Genomic DNA, 16,425 nt, shown 5'->3' with positions numbered 1-16,425 from the left:
TCACACCCCAAGCCAAAGGCAGATGCTCAACCACTGAGCCACAGGTGCCCCTGTGATGTAAGTTGATGTTTCTCCTCTTTCATTTGTGGTCTTATTTGAGTTCCCTCTCTTGGTGAATTTGCCTAAAGTTTTATCAATTTTGTTAATTTTTTATTTTCTTTATTAAGTAAGCTCCACACTCAGCATAGAGCCCAACATAGGGCTTGAACTCACCACCCTGAGATCAAGACCTGAGCCCAGATCAAGAGTCAGACACTTAACCAACTAAGCCACATAGGTATCCCTTTATTGATCTTTTCAAAGAACCAGATCCTGGTTTCATTGATCTGTTCTATTGTAGTTTTAGTTTCTATATCATTTATTTATGCTCTAATCTTTGTTATTTCCTTCCTTCTACTGGTTTGGATTATGTTTGCTCTTCTTTTTCTAGCTCCTTTGGGTATAAAGTTAAGTTGTTTATTTGAGATTTTTCTTTTGTCTTGAGGTAGGCCCATGTTGCTATGAACTCCTCTCTTAGAACCACTTTTGCTGTATCCCAAAGATTTTGGACCATTGCATTTTATTTTAATTTATCTCCACGTGTTTTCTGGGATCCTCTTTGATTCCATTGTTGACCCATTCATTGTTTAGTAGCATGTTATTTAACTTTCATGTATTTGTGCTCTTTCCAGATTTTTTTTCTTGTGGTTGATTTCTAGTTTCATAGTGTTGTGGTCAGAAAAGATGCACGGAATGACTTTCATCATTTTGAATTTGTTAAGACTTGTTTTGCAGTCTAACATGTGATCTATTCTGGAGAACATTCCACATGTACTTGAAAAGAATGTGCATTCTGCTGATTTAGGTGGAATGTTATGAATATATCTGTTAAATCCTTCTGGTCTACTATGTCATTCAAAGGCACTGTTTCCTTGTTGATTTTCTGTTTGGATTATCTGTCCATTGATGTCAGTGGGGTGTTAAAGTCCCCGACTATTAATGTATTAATATCAATTGGCTCCTTTATGTTTGTTATTAACTGTTTTATATATTGGGGTGGTCCTATGTTGGATTCATAAATATTTACAATTGTTATATCTTATTTTTTAGAGGCAGAGAGAACGTGTGAGCAGGTGTGGAGGCGCAGAGAGAGAGCAAGAGAGAGAATCTTAAGCAGGTTCCATGCCCAGCACAGAGCCCAAAACAGAGCTTGATCTCACAACTCTCAGATCATGACCTGAGCCAAAATCAAGAGTCACATGCTTAACTGATTGAGCCACTCAGGTGCTCCAATTTCTGTATCTTCTTGTTGGATTGTTTCTTTTATGATGATATGTATCCTTCTTTGTCTCTTGTTGCAGTCTTTGTTGTAAAGTCTATTTTGTTTGATACAAGTATTCCTACCTTGGTTTTCTTTTCACTCCCTTTCTATGATAGGTGCTTCTCCATCCCTTCACTTTCAATCTGTGTGTGTCTTTAGATCTAAAATGAGCCTTTTGTAGGCAGATGGACCTTGCTTTTTTTTTTCTCATTCCATCACCCTATGTTTTTTTTTTTTTAAACACTGAGTAGGTTGTGTTTTTTTTTTTAGATTTTATTTATTTATTCATGAGAGACAGAGAGAGAGAGAGAGAGAGAGAGAGAGAAGAAGCAGAGACACAGGCAGAGGGAGAAGCAGGCTCCATGCAGGGAGCCTGATGTGGGACTTGATCCCGGGTCTCCAGGATCACGCCCTGGGGCTGAAGGCAGCTCTAAACCACTGAGCCACCAGGGCTGCCCACCCTATGTCTTTTGATTGGAGTGTTTAGTCCCTTTACATTCAAAGTAATTACTGATAGACATGTATATTTATTGCCATTTATTACTTGTTTTATGGTGGTTTTTGTAGATATTCTCTGTTCCTTTCTTCCCTTGCTCTTTTCTGTCATGATTAGCTGGCTTTCTTTAGTGATAGGCTAAGATTCCTTGTTTTTTTTTGCATATCCTTTGCTGATTTTTTATTTGTGGTTACCATTTAGTTTGTATGTAACATCTACACATAGCAATCTATGTTAAGTTGATGGTCACTTAAGTTTGAATCTATTCTTTACTCCTTCCTCCTTCACACACATTTTAGGTATATGGTGTCATACTTTACGTCATCTTATTTTGTGAGTCTCTTGACTGATTTTTACAGAAACCTTATTTTTACTGCCTACTTTTCTTACTCTTACTTATGTTTTTTCCTTTCCACTCAGAGTCCCCTTGAACATTTCTTGTAGAGCTGCTTTAGTGGTCATGAATTCCTTTAACTTTTGTTTTGCCCGGGAAGAAATAAGTCCTTGAACACAATGTTGTATGATCCTAATACAGGCTGAGGGATACTGATTTTCTACTGCCAGAGCAGCACTGTCCCATAGAACTTTCTGTGATGATGGGAAAACTTAATTTGGTATCATTAAGCATTTGAAATGTAGCTATTATGATGAAGGAACCAAATTTTAAATTTTATTTATTTTGAATTAATTTAATTTAAATTTGAAAAGCTTATGTGGTTAGTGGCAACTATATTGGACAGTGCACTTCTAGAAGGTCACAGTCTACTAGGGTAGGTAGCAAATAATAATTACATTTATTATATGACATGACAATTATAAGTAATCTTTTTTATTTAATAAAAATTTTTTGAGAATCTAATATATGCTAGCATCACAATATGGAGACAACTAGGCCTTGACCCTGTCACCAAAATGTGTCCAATTTAGTGGAGCTCTAACACCAGCCAGGTCAAATCCCCACTTTTGAGAATTTTTTTTGTAGCCTGTAGAACATGTCACTGAAAGCCTCACTGAAACCAAGGTCTTTTAAGGACATGGGTCTGGGGAGTATTTACTTCCTCTGATTTGGCCTACTCTGAGCTGAATCAGAACCTTTTTTTTTTTTTTTTTTTTTTTTTGAGCTGAATCAGAATCTTGACTATGATCATCAGTAGACAGCATCTGGTTCAGGTGTACACATTTGCAGAAATCTGACAACATTGAAAATTATCCTTTAACTTTGAACTACAGTAAGACCACAGAAGAATTTGATGGTAACTGACACATGTCCTACAGTGAAAACCCATACCCAGTTTACACATTACTATATACATTACTAAGGCAGCTATAAGATACACAGGGATTCTGATATCAACTCCTTATAAAAATACAATTTGGTAAGAAGCCTTAAGCAGTGTGGCTGAATTTTAACTACTAGCCCTGTCTGGATTATTTTTTGTGTGTTCCACTTTGTTCTTATCAGAACATGAGCAGTACAGTCTGTGCTGGAATATTCCCTCCCACCTTCAGGGTTTTTGGTTACCCAGACCTCTTTTGCTTTATGCACTTACTCAAAGCACTCTCTTCCCAGCCATTTATAGGAAAGGTTTTATAAGATACTGCTGTAGCTTGTATCTAAATTGGTCTCTGTGCTCCTATACCTGCCTTCTCTGCAGCTGCTACATTATTTCTGGGGGGTGACTTCTTCTGTGTGCTGTAGTAATGGGAGCATAGTTTTAAACTCATTTTGACAGGACAAGTCACTTCTGGCTGAAAACGTCCTTGATCATACAGCATATGGCACCACCTGTGGGACACCACTACTCAGATCTTGTCTGTTCCCTCTACTGCTAGCTGAAGGGCTTTGCTAAAATCACATAAAAGATGGTGTGGAGTATGCATGTTTTGGCCACTGGTGACAATGCCTTACACACTGTACAGTGGACATCTCTTGGGACTTCAGCCTGTGATGGGTAATTCCCCAATCTCCCCTTCTACATGGGCATTATGAGTGGTGGTTGTGCTTGTGGCATGTGTCTTCCCCATTCTGTCAGAGATGACTTCACTAGAGATGATTCCTTCTCTGAGGAGTTTAGAACTATGTGTGAGAGAGAGAGAGACAGAGAGACAAATAAAGGAAGAGAGAGAGAGAGAGAGAGAGACTGATTCTCTTTGGCTAAACCTGCAAAGTATAAGTTGCAGATCAGATAAGGTCGGTCCACAGAAACAATGATGAAGCAAATGCCTTGGTTCCCAAGACATCCTTACTTTTTTAAAGCAAATTTTCCTATTTGCTTAGGTGAGTTGGAACAAGTTGACTCTGCTCACACACACACACACACACACACACACACACACCACACATACAGAGTAGGGGCTCAGTAAATGCAAAATGTGGCAGGTAGAATTTAAGATGACCGGGATCCCTGGGTGGCACAGCGGTTTGGCGCCTGCCTTTGGCCCAGGGCGCGATCCTGGAGACCTGGGATCGAATCCCACGTCGGGCTCCCGGTGCATGGAGCCTGCTTCTCCCTCTACCTATGTCTCTGCCTCTCTCTCTCTCTGTGTGTGACTATCATAAATAAATGAAAAAAAAAAAAGAATTTAAGATGACCTTTGCAATTCCTATCCCTGGTATCCATATTTTGGTATAAGCCTTTCCCCTGAGGTTGTGGGAGGGAACTTTGCTTCTGATCCACAGAATACAGTAAAATGAAGGGAATTTTCAATGATTAATCATTTGACTTTAAGTTAACCAAACAAGAGATTATCTTGGGCTGATCCAACCTAATCTGATGAGCCCTTGAAAAAGGGTCCAGAGATCAGAGATTCAGTCTTTTCTGCTGGCCTTGAAGAAATAAGATGCATGAACTCTACACCTGCAAAGAACTGAATTTTGCTAACAACTGAATTAGCTTGGGGGCACCTGGGTGGCTCACTGGTTGAGCGTCTGCCTTTGGCTCAGGTTCTGATCCTGGGGACCTGGGATTGAGTCCTGCATCAGGCTCCCGTAGGGATCCTGCTTCTCCCTCTGCCTATGTCTCTGTGTCTCTCATGAATAAATAAATAAAATCTTAAAAAAAAAACAAAAAAAAAAATGAAAACAAGCAAACAAAAAAAGCCCCAAAACAACTGCATTAGCTTGGACAATGACCAGAGCTTCAGACTCGATCCCAGGTGGGTTGACACATTAATTCCATCCTGTGAGACCCTGAGCCATGGACTCAATTACACCATGCTTGGACTTCTGATGCATGGAAACTGTGCAGTTTTAACCTGTTAGTCTTTTTTTTTTTTTTTTTTAAGATTTTATTTATTTATTCATGAGAGACAGAGAGAGAGAGAGAGAGAGAGAGAGAGAGGCAGAGACACAGGCAGAGGGAGAAGCAGGCTCCATGCAGGGAGCCTGACATGAGACTCGATCCCGGGTCTCCAGGATCAGGCCCTGGGCTGAAGGCAGTGCTTAACCGCTGAGCCCCCCGGACTGCCCTAACCTGTTAGTTTTGTAGCAATTTAGTATACAGCAATAGAAAGCTATACAGAAGGCACAGGGTTAGCTATGTTGTTATTGGAGCCCCCACCACCGCTCTCCTTTAAACAATAACCAGCATTCTCCTTCAGATCTGATCTGTAATGACTCCAGTCCTATCATCTACATGGATGCTAAGATGTCAATTAGCTATATTCCTATGTTTCACTTTTTATCTTTCGGCCTTTTTCCTCCATGAAATCTTGTGAACATTGTCACTCAGCTCTGATTTCCATGGAATTACTGACTTGTCATAAAGAATAGCCCAGCCACTGCCACAGTGAGGGCAGAGGTGAGAGAAGCAGATTTTTAGGAATGCCTGGTCCGAAAGAGAAAGCACATATGAAACTGCACTGGCTCTGACATGAAATGTGAACACAAGGCTCACTAGTGGAAGTTTCCTCATCTCTTCATGGACATAAGGCTCTCCGGAGGAAATGAGGCAGAGATTCTAGTTTGGCAGGAAGCACCCAGCTTCCACCATTGGCCAGAGTCCACAAGTTATAGGCACCAGCAGGCCTCAGCCATTCAGAACTTTTCTGGAAAACTTAAAGGCTAAGATGCTTGATATCTGGGTATTGGGGCTGTTGAATCCTCTAGTAACCAACCCAATTGTAAAAGAGTGACAATAAATGACATCCACATAACATTTTATAGATTCCAAATTGCTCTAAGCTCCATTTGGTTCTCTCAATAGCCCTGGAAGCAAAACAATTGTCATCATCCCGTATTATAGTTGTGAAAATTAATACAAGGAAACCTCACTAAGATGGAGTGGAGAGGTTTGGCAGCAGGAGCTCATTCCTTACTACTTGAGGTCACCTGCGAATTCAATAAGAAGAGGCAGACCTTGCAGTGGATACTACTTTGCTATCCCAGCAGGAGGAAGAATGGCTTGCCTCCTCCCCTTGCAATAGCCCAGCCAATGAGAAGCCTCTATACTTCCAACTGGCAGTTTAATCCAACGAACTTTTTGTTTATAACAGCCCTTCCAGGTCTATCCTTTCCTGTGTAAAAGAGTGTTCCTCTGCTTTGCTCTTGGGACTTGAGTTGGATTTTGCTGTTATGTTGCTTGTCCTAGATTGCATTTGTTATATCTTTTTCCCTAATAAACCCATCCTTCCCATCTTTTGCTGGCAAAATAACTGGTACTTTTATTTTTAAAGTTAACACAGAGGAGGAAACAGGCTGAGAGATTAAATGCCCTGTCCAAGATCACACAGCTCAGTGAGGGCAGAACCAGGCCTGGAAGCAGGCCTTCCTCTCAGGGAGTCCTTGCTCATTCATTCCCAACACAAACATGTGCCCCAGGTCTTCCAGGGGCCAGTGCTGTGCTGTGTCCTGGCAGTGTGGTGGTGAACAGGGTAGGTGGGATCCTGAGCCATCAGAACAACCACGGAAATTAGTTAAAATGTGATAACCAGGGACTTGTGGATGGCTTGGTAGGTTAAGCCTGGGACTTTGGTTCAGGTCCTGATCTCCAGGTCCTGGGATTGAGACCCACCATGGCCTCCCTCCTCTGTGGGGAGTCTGCTTCTCCCTCTGCCCCTTCCTACTCTCTCCTGCCTCCTGATCTCTCTTTGTCTCTCTCATTCTCTTTTAAAAAGATTTTATTTATTCATGAGGGACTCACACAGAGAGAGGCAGAGACATTGGCAGAGGGAGTAGCAGGCTCCCTCTGAGGAATCTGATGCGAGTCTCAATCCCAGGACTTGATCCCAGGACCCCACAATCACGACCTGAGCCAAAGGCAGATGCTCAGCTGCTGAGCCACCCAGGTGCCCCTCTTTCTCTCTATCAAATAAATTAATCAAATCTTTTAATAAAATGTGATAATGAAGGAAATGTGCAAGTTTCTATGAGAGTTTATTAGAGGTATCTCTAATCTAGCTTGGAGAGTTGGGAACTTTTCTTCTGAGGGAATAACATTTAAGCTAACATCTAAAAGCCCAAAGTTGTTAACCAAGAGAATATTGGCAGTGGGATAGCATTTCAGACAGAGGGAATAGCCTGGCACCTTCAGGGAAGACAAAGATATGTTCATATGGCTGGAGGGTAAGATAAGGGAGGATTAGGGCAAGATGGGGCTGGGTAGGCTGGTGGGGTCCAGACCATGGAGTGCCTTAGAGTTCTGGCTAAAGATTTTTGTAGTGATTCAAAAAGCAACAGTGTTTAAGCCTTGACGGTGTTTAACCTGGGGAGTCTCACACATTCAGATTTATATTTTTAAATACATGTAGGAAATGGACTGGAAGTCAAGGAAGGCAAGAGTGGAAACAGAGAAAAAAGGAGCTACTGCCATAGTCCAAGCAAAGGATATGGTGAGTATCATGGCAGTGGGGATGCAAGGAAGTAGATGGACTCCATGATTGGTGAAAGAGAACCAAGGATCAAAGATTTCCCCCTTTCCATGGTGTTCATTATCTTGTGGGCTTAGGCTTCTGGTGTTTGCTTTCCTTTTTACAGAACAAAGTCAAAACCAGGCTATTCCACACAGCAGCTAGAACACAAAGGAAGGCCAGCCAGGCCTCAACTTAGTCAAAAGTTCTTAAAAATAACTCAACTTAGAAAAGCTCTTCAAATATCCCTTTGTTAGGGGTTCCCAAAGTATCAGGAAAGCAGGCAAAATATTTCCACTTGATATTCACCTGTTTGATCAGACCCTTTGAAGAAGACATTGAACTTCTTTCCAGGTAGGAAGAATAAATAACTTGTTAGATAATATGTTCAATGAAATCTTCAAAATTCTGTATTGAGGTTAAGCCTACTGGTTTACCATAGTTTCTGAAGCCCAAGACAGCTGCTCTGGATAATGGTAAGAGAATGATTTAGAATTTTAAATTTAGAATTTTAAATATTGTTCTTAAATTTTCTTCTCAAAATCCTGGAGGAGGGATTTCTTTAAAAAAAGAAAAAAAGAAATTGCTGCCAGAGAAACTCAGCCTGAAGTCCCCACCATGAGAGGTTTGAGGGCTCCAACCAATTTTCAATTCAATTCAATGTCACAAATACTTTCTCAACATCTGCTCTGCGCCAGTCCTGTGGGCCACAATGCTCTGTTGGCCATCTCATGGGCTAGTGGAGGAGACAGGGATGTAACAAATATATTATGAAGCAGCATCCAGAATATGGCAGTAGAGATGTGCTCTGGGTCCAGAGGTCATCTGGAGGAGGGGCAGCGATGTTTAGTAGGGGAAAGGGGATATCTGAGCTGGGTTGGAAGGGAGAACAGTAGGATTCAAGGGAAGGGTAAGGGAACAAGGAGGTGTGAAATGAGTATAATAAGCAGCTGGGAACTCAAAACAGGTCTCACCTCAGGGTGGGCCCGGCTGACATGCGAAGAAAACCTTTCATGTTTTCTGGTATATGGAGCGCTGAGCCGACTCTGTCCCAGATACCTCCTCACCATTGTTCAGTGCATTTACTTTTAGCTTAAAGTTTTGATCCTTGTTCAAAAAACAGACATATTGTTTTGTCATCACAGGATGATTCTGTGTGCTTTATCGAGAGGTGGTTTAAGATATTTAAAGAGCAAGACTGCCTCGGTCCTCAAGTAGAATCCAGCTCCTCCCTCATCCTCACTCCCATTAGCTTCAAAAGCCTTGTTCATAAGGCCTGCTACCGGGGACTTACATATTTGAAAACTTACGCATATGCTGGCTTTTAATGACGCTAACTTTTCTATGCTTGTTGTCAATTACATCTTATTTTTCTAGGATGCATTAGTAAGAACCTCTGGCAAACATCAAGACGAGTTGCCCCATCTTTACGCTAGCCGGAAGTTGGCCTTGAGCCACAATCTGTTTCTTCCGTTCAGATACAGCATTCAGAGAAAGCTGGGGGGAAAAGAAAGACTCCCTTCTTGCTTTTGTCCCTTTTAATTAAACCAACGTGGAAGTGCACACGCCGTGCTCCAGTCCCTCCAGCGGCCCAGGCCCTGGTCCTCAGAGAGGACTGTGCGTCTGTCTCTGTCAGTTGCTCGAGTTACTACGTGAGCGCCCAAGCCGTTGTAGCCGTGAGAATACACATTTGGCGACTTGCCAGGCATCGTGCCATATTGTTCTTGGCAGACTACTTCGTTCCGTTATTTTCCTGCCCAGAGGCAGGGTGGACAGAGGGCCTCTAGGAGTCAGCCTGTAATTCTGTTACTCCATATGATCGTGGAAGGTTCTGGGAGTGGGAAAAGCGTGTAATCAAAATAAGCCTTCCCCAAGATGTTTGGTAGAAACCAATTATTGAAGTTCTGGGGAGTTAGAGGAGTCTGGGAAAGCCAAAATCTCCACAAGTGTGACCATGTCTAGGACGTGGCTGTTGGCAGTGTGGCCAGCTTCAGACAGGGGCACGGGGAAGGGATTGTAAGCTGGCCTTAGGTGACTCTCACTATGGCCATGCATTTGTCTAATTACGGAAAGAGTCAGAACATACTTGAGATTTGGCAGGAAGAAGAAACGGGTCAAGATGGAAAGGAAGTGACCTTCGGTAGAAGGTCCAGAGGGTCCAAAGCTATTTATTAGGCCAAGGACAGGGCATCTGTATTTTCAGCAGTGGTCTGCTGAGGAAAGGCAGCAGGAGCAGCCTGGGAGAAGCAGCTTTGTCTCTCTCTGGGACTAAGGAAGGTGCCAGAATGACCATAGAAAGGGGCAGGGCCTCTGAGTAGACACACCCTTGACTCCAGAGCTGCTGCTCTTTGCATCCCATACAACCTCATTCTGGGAGGAATTATCTCAAGATCATCATACTCTTTGAACCCCAAGGAGAGTCCTTCTGGGGGCTTTGATCCTTACCCAAGGGCCCCTAGTGACAGGTATAGCATGCCTAGAAGATAGGGGGTTGGTAAGAAGATGGCAGCCATCATGTCACCTGTTACTCCAGGTGGCATCACTGACTTTGGAGAAACTGCCACCATTGTATGAAATTTGGGGGGAAATCATTGGGATACTATGAACAAGGTCAAGGAGATCTCTCAGGAGAATTCCAGCAGTCTCAGAGTATCTGGGAAGAGCAAGAGCAACAGAGTTGGAAGAGAATAGAGTGATGACATTTGAAACTGGGAGATCTTCTCAAGTATATGATAGAAGAATATTCTTTTTTTTTAAAGAATATTCTTTTTTAAATTTTTTTTTAAAAGATTTTATTTATTCATGAGACACAGAGAGAGAGAGAGAGAGAGAGAGAGAGAGAGAGAGAGAGAGGCAGAGACACAGGCAGAAGAAGAAGCAGGCTCCATGCAGGGAGCCAACTCGGGATTCGATCCCGGGTCTCCAGGATCACGCCCTGGGCTGAAGGCAGCGTTAAACCGCTGAGCCACCCAGGCTGCCCAGAAGAATATTCTCATGACATCTATGGAGGTTGAAGAAGAATGGAATATGTCACACAGAGAAATGGAAATGACGTCAGCAGCCTTTGGTTCCACTGTCCTCCACTTTCTAGACATTCTTACATCCTGTCGTCCGAGTCATAGCCCTAACATACAGATCTGGCCATGCCACTTCCTACAGAAAGCTCTTCAGTGGTTCTAGTTATTTCCTTTCAGGAAAGCTCACCCCTTGGCATTGGCAGGCCCTCATTGACATGTCCCCACCTTCTTTTCTTGCTTCAACTCCTTACTCTCCACCTACTGCCCTGTCCGGATCCTGACCCTTTTACCATCTTCTTTGTTCTTATGGAACTATTTACCCACAAAAGCCATGCTCTTTAAAGACTATTCACTCACACATGCTCTTCCTTGGCCTGGAATATTTTTTTTTTTTTTTTTTAAGCCATCAGTACTACATGCAAGAGTCTTCTGGGAAAACCCACTCAAGGGGAATTATTTACTCCACCCCTCTCCTTACTTGCTCCTTCTTGAGACTGCTGTACCCAGTGTAATTGATCCTTAGTAGTAATTGCAAATCTAAATTGCACGGGTTTCAAATGCTGCCAAGCCATTGGAACATCCAATGACATATACAAATTTCCTAATTTCGCTGACACTCCAGTTTGTACAGTGGGAGATATGTTTCTAGAAAAGAAGTTACTAGCTAGTGAAGGAATTTAGTGACCCACCCTGCATTTACCTCTCAAAGTGATTTGTCCTCCCTACCTTTGGTCATGTAGGCAGTAAACTCATGGTGGGATTGAGAAACTGCCTAGCTCTACCAGCAATGTTACCTTCTCAGTGCTATACAAACATCTTCTCATTTAACTCTTACAAAGCTTCCCTGAGCTCTTACTAAAATTCCCGTTTTATAGGTAAAGAAATTGAAGTAATTGTCCCATTTTACACAACTAGCAAGTGAAATCAGGAGTTAGTCTCAGGGTCAAAACCAACAGAATGGAACAGAGAGGATGCAGTTAGCTCCAGTGATTTCTGAAGTTGGTGAAAAGGGATGGGATAGATTCTGGATAAATTTAAGAATGTGATTATTCTTGGCTTTAAAGGAGTTTGAACAAATTAAACAGTGGGGAAAATCATGTCAGAGAAGAATTCGCAACTTCCAGGATTCTTGATGGTATCATGACAAATTTTCTGGACACAAATCTGTAGGCACAGCCCTTGGCCTTAAGGATCTACTCCACTATGGCCTCCACATTGCTCAATCCCAAAGTCGAGCCACTGACTTGTACAGCATTTGGCAGAATTGATCACATTTCTTCCTTTCTTGCATGGCTCCTGGGCCGCATGCTCACCTGGTTCTCCTCCCTCGTCACTGGCAACTCCTTCTCAGTCTTCTCTGCTGGTTCCTTCTCATCTCTTCAGGCTCCAAATGCTGGAGTGCCTGGGGGCCGCTTGGGTCTAGTCTCCTCTGTACCTATATCGTCCTGATGCGTGTGTCCAGTCTCATGATGTGAAATTTCCCTTACATGCTGACAACCTCCCTGGAACTCCAGACATCTCCCCGAGGATGGCTAGTAGACATCTCTAACAAGAAAGGTTACCAAATGTTCACCTTTTTCCTCAAACCAGTATTTACATCTTGGTTGATGAGAACTCTATCTTTCTAGTTATTTAGGATGAAAACCTTGGAGTCATTACCGATTCCTTTCTTTTCCTTTTGTCTCACATCCCATCTATCAAGAAACTTCCATTCTCTTTAACACAGAGCATGGCCATTTGTCATGGGCCCCATTGTCGCTTCCTTGGCTCAAGTCATCCTTACTTGTCTCTTGGGTATACAAGATCTTGGATTCCTTTTTGTCTACTCTTGCCACACATCCCTAGTCCACACTCCCTGTTCTCAAAACAGCAGCCAGAATGATCCTTTTAAAACATAAATCAGATCTTGTCATTTGTTCAAAACCTCTCTTACAACCTCCTTTATTCAAAGACCTCCATATTTCTCAGAGTAGAAGCTGAAGTCCTGAAGCTGAATGTTTATAAAGTCCTTCTTCCACTCACCCCATTGTCCTACTAAGATACTGCATACGACTTCTTCATTTAGTGGGCCTGTCATCTCTCTTCCTTTCCATCAGAGAATGGGGATTTTGCTGTTTTATTTACTACATATACACTGGGAGATGTTGGTGCTCAGAAAGTGTTCACAAAATATGTCAATGGGATTTTGCCTAAGGCCAGTCCTTAGAGAGAGTAGGTGATTCTGGGCCTCTATCCCATGTGTGGTGAATGCCCCCATGGAGAGGACTAAGACACAAGTTAGTATGGGAGATAAATTAAGAGTGGTAGAATTGTTATAGGCAGTTGTCTGTGACACTGTTTTCCCAAGTGGAAACTTCATTCTTGGGATGCCTGGGTGGCTCAGTGGTTGAGCGTGTCTGCCTTTGGCTCAGGGCCTGATCCGGGGTCCCAGGATCGAGTCCTGTATCGGGCTCCGTGCAGGGAGCCTGCTTCTCTCTCCCTCTGCCTATGTCTCTCCCTATCTTTCTGTGTCCCTCATGAATGAATAAAATCTTAAAAAAAAAAAAAGAAAAGAAAGAAAAGGAAACCTCATTCTTAATGAAATTTTTTTTTTTTTCAAATGAGATTTCTTTTTAAATGCACTGGAGCAAACATAGCAGCCCCATACCAATTTTACTCTTAATGTCAATAGAGAATCACCAGTCTGCTGTCTTAAATAGTACAAGGGGTCAGTAGGTGCCTGGGCACCCAAGGGACTGGAGTTAGGTGGTGGTGAGGACAGATCTTGCCCATCTATCACCAAGAATGGGCAAAATTTACCAAATTCTCCATGAAGTTTTACAAGCTCTTTTATTTTTCCTCAAGGAAATCTGATTCTTCTTTTCAGTGCTTTAGGGTTGACCACAAGCAGAGAGAAGTTTTATTTTACACAGTTTGACACAGGATATTTATGCTCCCACCAAGCTGCAAATCAACATTCCAGAAATTCAGTTATGTAAGATGGGGAGAGCTGTCAAGACCCTGAGAAGGGGTGTTGGGGGTCGAGGAAGAGGAGCCCCGTGTCTGTGGGACCATGAGAAGCCTTGGGTGTCCCACTTCTCAGAGAGCCTCTTCATCCTCTCGGTAAAATGAACTCATAGCCTCTGTGTCACAAGATTGCTGAGAGTATCTGAGAGAGTTAGTATACATGAAAGTGATTTGTAAAGTATAATGTGATGTCTAAATGTTGGTCCCTGGCGAAGCAGTAAAGCATTTTCATAAATCAAAATGCTCTTCCCATAATCCTCTCATAATTTTTTTAAAGATTTTATTTATTTATTCATGAGAAACACACAGAGAGAGGAAGAGACACAGGCAGAGGGAGAAGTAGGCTCCTGAGGGGAGCCCGATGCGGGACTCGACCCCAGGACCCTGGGATCACGTCCTGAGCCAGAGGCAGATGCTCAACCACTGAGTCACCCAGGTGCCCGTCTCACAATTTACCTACCTTGTGGGTAGGTAAATTCTTCACATGCTAACCTGGGTTAGATTTTCTTGTTGCATTTTTATTCTTTCACCACCACTTCAGTTCTGAACACTGCAATTGTGTCTAGTCAGCTCATCATATGGCTTGATCACTTTATTCAAAGAACCAGGTGTTTTAGGTCCAAGGATGAGGTTGTCAGGTGGGCCCTAATCCAGCCTGGGTGCTGTCCTTACAAGAGGCGGAGAGAGACAATCACAGACACACACGGAGGGAAGACCAGGCGATCACAGAGACTGGTGCTGTGTGTTTCTGAGCCAAGGAGTGCCAAGGCTCGCCAGCAACAACAGAAGCTAAGAGAAAGGCGCAGGACAGATTGTCTCCTGGAGCCTTCGGAGAAAGCATGGTCTCGCTGACAGATTTGGGACTTCTAACCTCCAGACCTGTGACGGAGCACGTTCCTCTTGTTTCGGAGCCTCCCACTTTACGGTACTTTGCTATGGCAGTGGGTCAGCAGGACAGCCAGTTATCCCAGGGGCGCATTGAGGGAGGCTCGGTCACTGTGATGAGGACCGTGACTTCTTTCTCTACATTTGGTGAGTGAACTGCCACCCATCCGAAGGCTTGAAGTGAGTGGCCAGGAGTGACGGTTCCATCCACGTCCGTCCCTGAAGGAGCCGGCAGCCGTTAACTTGCTGGTGTGGAAACAAACCTCTTGTTTGTTTTTTTCTCCCCAAATTTTCTTTCTGTTCAGTTGTGATTTTTTTTTAAGTCAACTGCTGATTTTCTTTTTAAATTTTTGCATGATATTAGATTTTTATTAGCAAAAACAAAATTAAAGGGAAAGCTACATCAGGCTTATCTCATCCTGTAAGATACACCACTGAGGAAAAACTCAGAAAGCAGCACAGTGACTTCCTGGCCCAGTGGTCCCCAGTCCTGGGTGCACCCCCTGCTTAACTGGAGCCTTTGAGAGTAGCATCATTTGAGTTCCATCCCTAGGTCATTCTGATTGAATTGACTGGAGGTGGGGCTTAGGTTTTGGTGCTTTCTTACATGCCCCAGATGATTGTAACCTGTAGCCAGGATTGAGAACAAGAGAGCTGGTCCAACCTTCTCATTTTACAGAAGAGAGGGTGGAGACCAAGAGAGGTCAGTGATCTGCCCAGGATCAAAGAGCCAAGGGCCTTGCCACTGTGTGTGCCATCTGTGTCCTCAGAGCATCCCATCCTTGCTTCTTCACCTGGATCATTCCTGGTCACTTATCAAGGCTTAGCTCAAGTCGTGGCTTTTCTTGGGGGCCTCTCATCTGTCCCTTAGCTTTCACAGTCCCTGTCCTTATCATACATCCTGATTCATGGGGCCTTCTCCCCAATACTCAGCTCCTTTCAGGCAGGAAATAGCCAAGTGGGAGAAAAATCCTAAGAACTCACTCTAGGGGTGCCTGGATGGTTCAGTCAGTTAAGTGCCGACTCTGAGTTTCAGCTCAGGTCCTGATCTCAGGGTCATGAGATCAAGCCCCACATCAGGCTCCATACCCAGGGGGGAGTCTGCGTAAGATTCTCTCTCTTCTTTTCTTTCTGCCCCTCCTCCCACTCTCTTTCTCTAAAATAAATACATCATTTAAAAAAATGTTCCAACATTTAATAAACTAGGATTTTTAATCACCTGCAGTTTCCTAATTTGTATATAATTCTTACCTCCAAATTCATCACTGATCATTATTAATTTCCTTCACTCTTTCGCTTGCACTTAGAGTTGACCCTTGACCAGCAGGACTTTGAACTGTGCGAGTCCACTTGTATGCTGATTATTTTTTTCTATAAATACATCCAGTACTGGAAATGTAATTTCTCTTCCTTGTGATTTTCTTCATAACATTTTCTTTTCTCTAGCTTATCTTATTGTAAGAATACAGTGTATAATACGTATAACTTACAAACTGTGTGTTAACTCGCTGTTTATGTCATCGGTAAGGCTCCTAGTCAACAGTAGGCTGTTAGGAGTTAAGTTTTGGGGGAGTCCAAAGTTATACGCAGATTTTTAACTGCACGGGGTCAGCGTCCCTTACCCCATTGTTTAAGGGTCACCTGTATTTACAACTGTATTTTTATGATATTTTTTCTGATTATAAAAGTAATTCATATTGATGGTTAGAAATTTGAATAGCATTCACAATTACATTGATTAAATAAAATTCCCATAGAACCTGACTGAAGCCTGTCGTTGATCTGATTTCTCAATTAAACATTTATTGAGTACCTATTATAGGGTATTTGGTGCTAGAACACTTAGGTTCAAGCCAGCCCTCAACCTCTGTGTC

At 42.8% G+C, this 16,425-nt stretch overlaps 1 long non-coding RNA gene and 1 other non-coding gene across 3 annotated transcripts; both read left to right on the top strand.

Annotated features, from left to right (window-relative positions):
- The first annotated feature begins 6,305 nt into the window (after nt 1–6,305).
- Nucleotides 6,306–9,334, top strand: LOC111091621. Of its 2 annotated transcripts, none has more exons than XR_005375344.1 (3): nt 6,306–6,452; nt 7,545–7,625; nt 9,021–9,334. It is a non-coding gene; the product is annotated as an uncharacterized LOC111091621 (long non-coding RNA). The 2 variants fall into 2 exon arrangements; XR_005375343.1 differs by lacking the exon at nt 6,306–6,452 and adding an exon at nt 6,482–6,668.
- A 5,717-nt stretch (nt 9,335–15,051) lies between these two features.
- On the top strand, nt 15,052–15,178 carry MIR8812 (microRNA mir-8812). The gene has a single exon (NR_128752.1). It is a non-coding gene; the product is annotated as a microRNA mir-8812 (primary transcript).
- The last annotated feature ends 1,247 nt before the right edge of the window (nt 15,179–16,425 follow it).

This window comes from Canis lupus, chromosome 21, assembly GCF_011100685.1.
Source record: "Canis lupus familiaris isolate Mischka breed German Shepherd chromosome 21, alternate assembly UU_Cfam_GSD_1.0, whole genome shotgun sequence".
Classification (NCBI taxonomy): Eukaryota; Metazoa; Chordata; class Mammalia; order Carnivora; family Canidae; genus Canis; species Canis lupus.
The sequence above is the reverse complement of the archived record's forward strand: the minus strand, read 5'-3'. Positions and strand labels throughout refer to the sequence as shown.